Source organism: Balaenoptera acutorostrata, chromosome 19, assembly GCF_949987535.1.
Source record: "Balaenoptera acutorostrata chromosome 19, mBalAcu1.1, whole genome shotgun sequence".
Taxonomy (NCBI): domain Eukaryota; kingdom Metazoa; phylum Chordata; class Mammalia; order Artiodactyla; family Balaenopteridae; genus Balaenoptera; species Balaenoptera acutorostrata.
Window position 1 is genome coordinate 50,544,635 of NC_080082.1, and position 6,103 is coordinate 50,550,737.

Consider the following 6,103-nt stretch of genomic DNA (forward strand, 5'->3'; position numbering starts at 1 on the left):
CAAAGATTTTAGTCATAAGGCATTTTCCTGAACTACTTTTTTCTCCTTAATCTCACATGCTTCACTTAGCTCTTAACTCTGCTCCTGTGTTTTTGCAGCTTTGGAGTCAACAGAGTAAATAAAGCCTGACGCTAAGACAAAACCAAGAGGATACCTTAATGTGTCTGTTGACTGCGGCTTGGGATACCCCTCACCCCCATCCAGCTTGGCTGGTAGTGTTGACCCATAGAGGGAAGTTGAATCTGAAAATCAGAATCGTCATTTTACTCAGTATGTCAGGAGGCAGATGACCTGAACTTCCTAAGTACATCTGTCTTACTCCATCCTAATAGGTACAAGTGACCAGATTATTGGAAACCTGAATCATTGTTAGTCAAGATTTATAAAATAAATTGTTACTCCCACATTGCCCACGTTGCCAGGATACATATTAATAGCTACCTTATATCATACCCAAACCACGTGAGGGGCCATAAAACATCTTTATCCTTGCCCCAAGCCCAACAAAATCTCAAGTATCCTAATTTTCAGTGATAACCTTTCATCTACTGTTTCAGGTATTCCTTAGTTATATCTGTTATTTAAGCAATACTATCTTTGCTCTCCTTGCTTACATACTGCATATGTATTTCACGTTTAAGGTGTTCTGTGTTTAAAATACTATGAGCCAGCACAAGTTATTTTATGCAAAACCTGACTTTGTAATTTTACTGTTTACCACTGCTGCATAACAAACACCATTTTGTCATACAAGGCAGTAATAACAACACCCTGGCATTTATTTATCTCTACTTTTTTTTTTTTTTTCCCCAGTGTTTTCATCTAAATTTTTAAACTTCAGTGTACATTAGAATCACCTAGAGGGTTTATTGCTGGGTCCCATTTCCAGAGTTCCTGATTCAGTAAATCTGGCATGAGGGGGGCTGAGAATTTGAATTTCTAACAGGTTCCCAGGTGCTGCTGTGCCAGGGGCCACACTTTGAGAACTGATGATCTTCACAGCAGCTCCACTGGGTAGTAGAGAGTAGTATTTCTCCATTTTACATCTAGAAAAAATGAGAGGTAAGTGACAAGCTTAGTGTTTTATATCTATTTAGTGGTGAACTAAGACTATAAAGCAAGTTATGGCTTTTTGTGACAACTTCAGTGTAATAGATGGGAGAGATGGCTCTTGCAAACTTTGGTGAATAATTTGCCTACTACCTGTTACATGCCATCGATACATAATGAATATCAAAACAACATGCTGCTGCCCTCTTAAGATCTTACTAGTGCTCTTGTGTGTGCTGGGGAGGCAGGGGAAGTGTACGATGTGGCTGAAGATACAGCCATGTAGCATATAATGTAAGGGTCATAGGCCATTGTGTCAAAGACTTGATTTATTAAGTGCCAGGAGAATCTGCCAAAGGAGACTTGAGTGTGGCAGTATGATTGACATTTTGACGAGATCATTTGATGCTTTGTGAAGAGTGGGTTGAAATGGGAGCAAGAGTAGAGAGGCAGAGTGGCCATTTTAGAGGCTGAGTAATCAATCACTGAAGCAAGGTAATAGAGGTTAGGATAGAGATGTTGCATTGGAGATGGATGGAAATGGGTAGTTCTGAGATTTATTTGGAGGCGAGCTGACAGGACTTACGAGGTACATGATAACAGGAAGACATCAAGTACAATGCCAACTTTTAACTTCTACAGCTAGCTGATTAAGATATTAGGGGCCATGGAGAAGCAGTTTGGGAGGAAATAGAATCAAGAATTGGTTTGAGAGGGACTTTCCTGGCGGTCCGGTGGTTAAGACTTCCAATGCAGCCGGGAAGCTAAGATCCCACATGCTTCGCAGCCAAAAAACCAAACATAAGACAGAAGCAATATTGTAACAAAAATTCAATAAAGACTTTAAAAATGGTCCACGTCAAAAAAAAAAATCAAAAAAAAAGTTTCCTTTAAGAAAAAAAAAATTGGTTTGAGGTGTGTTTGTTAGATTTGAAAAACTTGTTTGACACTAAGTGGGAATCAGAGAATTTGGAATCATAAGCCTTCAGATAGTACTAAAGACAGGTGATAGGATAAGATCCCTGAGGTAAAGTACAGTCTTTAGAGGACATAAGAAGGCCTAGGTTTGAGCCTTGGTACTCTCCAATGTTTAGAAGTCACGCAGCGGAAAGAAAAGCAGCTGATCGCCTATGCTAATGAGGTAGGAGCCTATTTAGAGTATGGTGTCTTAGAAGCCAAGGAAACTAAGTACATGAAGATAGAAATGGTCATTCTGTTGATTTTACTACAAAATTAAATGATGAGCCAGTGTCCTTTAAATTTGACAGTATGTAGGCCACTGTAAACCTGTTCAGAAGCTTTTTTGGTGGACTGCGGGGGTCATAAACCACATTGGTTTAGCATAGGGTAAATTGATAAGAACTTGGCTCTGCTATCAGGTTTGAAAACTGTTCCTGCCACTATTTCTGAGGCTTTCTGCAAATTTTGTAACATTTGTGCCTCAGTTGCCTTATCTCCAGTACATCATCTTCTCATAGAGTTGTAAGGATTAATAAATAATTAACATTTAAAAAAAATCTTAGAACAGTACTCAGCACGTTAAATGCTCAATAAATGTTTATCATTCTTAGAGTTAAAGGGTGAACGGAAAGACAGGAAGAGTGGCAGCACGAGTAGACTACCCTTTAAGTGTTCCACTAGAAGAAGCCCAGAGGTAAGTTAGTTTGAGGCAGATGTGAGATAAAGGAAGGGAGTTTTGGTTCTTTGGTTTTGGTTTGTTACTAAAGCTGGGTAGAATATATTTGTAAACTGTAAGGTAACTTCAGGACAAGAGTATTTGAGAGGCCGGAAGAAGATGAGCTGTTGCATAGATGACCCAGTTAGTGGTTGATAGGAACTGGGTTACTTTCTCTGAACAGGAGGGAAGAGAATATAAGTGTCAGTGCAAGCAGATCTGAGAATTTGGTGGTGGGGAGAATAAAAGGAAGTTTCTGTTTGGTTAATTGTATTTTCTCAGTGTAATATCAGATGAAATGGGTTAGAACGAAAGCGGAGGAAGGAATGTGCAAGATTTGAGGAGATAAAGGAGGTCTCTCATACTGAAGTGTTGAAGCATGCTCATAGGTCCCCAACAAAATATATCTTAATTAAGTCTCGAATTTTTCAGTAAAAATTCCTTTTTCCTCAACAGTCACCCCTCATTTCAGACATTCCTAAGATGTGTCCAATTTGAACTGCCTGCCCTGGGGCAGGGAAGGGGGTATTGTGGAGTTGACCCAGAGCATACTAATGATGGCTTTTCTCTAATGATTCTTTTTCTACCCTAAGATGAATATCAGACTTGAGACATTTATTCACATATCCTGCCACATGAAATTTTGAGAGTATGTTATTGGATGAAACTTCTATATAATGAGATTACCATCCTACAGAACTGAAAACGCAGATGGTTAGAGGAGTGAACTTTAGGGCAATTCCTAGCAATACTGCATCAGGAATCTTGTAGAAAATAGGTTGATATGTAGAACCAGGAGAAAATACTGGAGACCAGACTAAAATATACCAAGGGTTGAATATTTATACAAAAGAATGTTTAATATAAATGTTTTTATTAAGGAATAGTGACTATAAAACCATGATAATGTCTGTTTTGTGGCGTTAACAAAAGAACTAAAGTTTTGAGACGCAAACTTTTGTGAATGAGTTACTGGGTTAAAGCATTGTAAGATCCTTTTATTTCAGGAAGATGGCAGATGGACTGATTTAAGTGTACGTGCTGAAATAACCAGGATAGCCACTAAGAAAGGGAAGGAGGGTGGCAGGGAGAGAAAACTTCTAAACTAGAAGAAAATAATGGAGTGAGAAAAAAACCAACGCAAAGAAAGGCAGGAAAATGAGGAGGAAACAACAACAAAAATGGGAGGTAAGTCGAAACCACATAATGAATAGTAGAAATAAATCTGAGTACATCATTAATCAAGTAAATGTAAATAGGCTCAACTTTTCAGTTAAAAGTAAAGATCATGAAACAGAATTCTTTTTTTAAAAAGCAGCTATAAGCCATTTTACAAAGGGTATCTCTAAAAAGATAAGGACAGAAAGGTGAAAATTACAGAAGAAGATATGCCAGGCAAATGGTATCTAAGAGAAAGCTGTTGTATTTAAATACCAGACAAAGTAGTCTTTAAGCAAACATTACTAGAGATAAAGTCACTAGAGAATAGTAAACGTTTCACTTCACTAAGGAAGATATAATTCTAATCATGTATGTTGCTAAATAATATAGCCTGAGAATATTAATAAAACAAATCAAAAGAACTACAGAGAGAAATTGACAAATTAACCAGGTATTTTAAAACTATCAGGAGCAAAGCCAACTCAAGAGAAACTCATGATCATTTCCATCATTTTTTAATCCCTTATTATTGAATGCCTAAAATGATGGGAAATGGAGTTCTTTGAAAGAGATGGGAGCTGGCCCAAATTGTGTCATGGCCTAGACCTGGCTTTTCCTACTCAGGGCACTATTTCCTCACCCATCAATTATATATAACCATTCAGGCCTGGCCTTCTCAGAGGGCTGTGTGTAAGTTGCACATTTTATTACCCTCAGGTCACTTTCTCCACTGCCTGTATGTGTTTTTACAGTGCAATAGAAATACATAATTTTCTACAGTGTGATAGGGAAGCCACCAAAACAAGATCTAAAATAAGTAACCATTTCTATACATTTCTATACAAATATACTTTCTGTACACATTCAGAATAAAATATGAAGAAGGATGGTTAGCAAATGTTAGAGTGGTAATCCTGAATAGCTGAGATTATAGATGATTTTGAGTTTTTTCCTTTTCTTTATTTTTTCTTTTAAAAAATGTGTCTTAACTGATGAACTCATAAAAGTGCTAACAAAAGATAAAGATGAAAAAAATTTTTTAAAAAAATGTGTCTATTTTTTCTATCTTTTATTGTGTAATAAAAGTGAACAACAAAAGTCCATTTATGGCATTCCTTGTAGAATTCCTGTTTGGCCAATTTGGAGTCCTACTGGAATAAGTTTGGTAGTATTTAAGCTTTCAAATCTGATTGCATAAATGAAAGTGACATATACTTTCCCTTTTTAAACTTAAGTTTATAATGCACATGATATGTGCTCTTTCATTACTATTCTGTACCATTGTGAAAGTATATGACAGAAGAGGCAGACAAGCCAATTGGGTAAGTTTTCCATGCAGATAATGATAATGGAACTAGAGAGAAAATTCAGAAACTGCTGTTGAAGTTTTCAGTCACTGAGGAATGTTTGTTTCCTAGGGCTGCGATAGCAAAGTACCACAAAGCTTAAAACAAGCCACCAAATATTTTGATAAGCCACCAAGTTTGTGGTATTTTGTTCTTCTCTCACAGTTATGGAGGCTAGAAGTCCAAAACCCACAGGTGTGATCAGGGCCATGCTCCCTTTGAAGGTTCTAGGGAAGAATCCTTCCTTGCCTCTTACAACTTTTGTAGACCCAGGCATTCCTTGGCTTGTAGTTGCATCACTCCAATCTCTTCACATGATCCCATTCCCCTTGTCTCCTCTGTGTGTCCAAAACTTCTCTTTATGACAAGAGTTATTGGATTTAGGGCCCGCCCTAATCCAGTGTGATCTCATCTTAGCTTGATTACATCTGCAAAGACCCTGTTTCCAAATAAAGTCAAATTCATAGGTATTGGGATTAGGACTTAAACATATCTTTTTGGGAGGCATAATATAACCCACAACCTGGAAATCAGTAAACCTAGTTGAAACAGCAGTTTCTGTGAAAATAAGCTTAGATACATAAGTCCTTAAAACTACCAGCATGAGTTAGAGCAAGTCTAGCTGAAATGCAACAGTTTCTTAAAAAAAACAAAAAACCTTAGATCCATAAGTTTTTCTCAAAACTATATTCCCAGAATGAGTTTTGAACAGGTTACAGTAGTTTGAAGTATAGGAAGTGATATAAGCATATGACATAGCTTTTATATAGCTTTTATAGCTATATGAGGGATACAAATGTGTAGGCAATAAAAAATAACACCCACCCTTTTTCTGGGATCCGTGGGATGTGAAGCATGGGAAGTGAGCAAC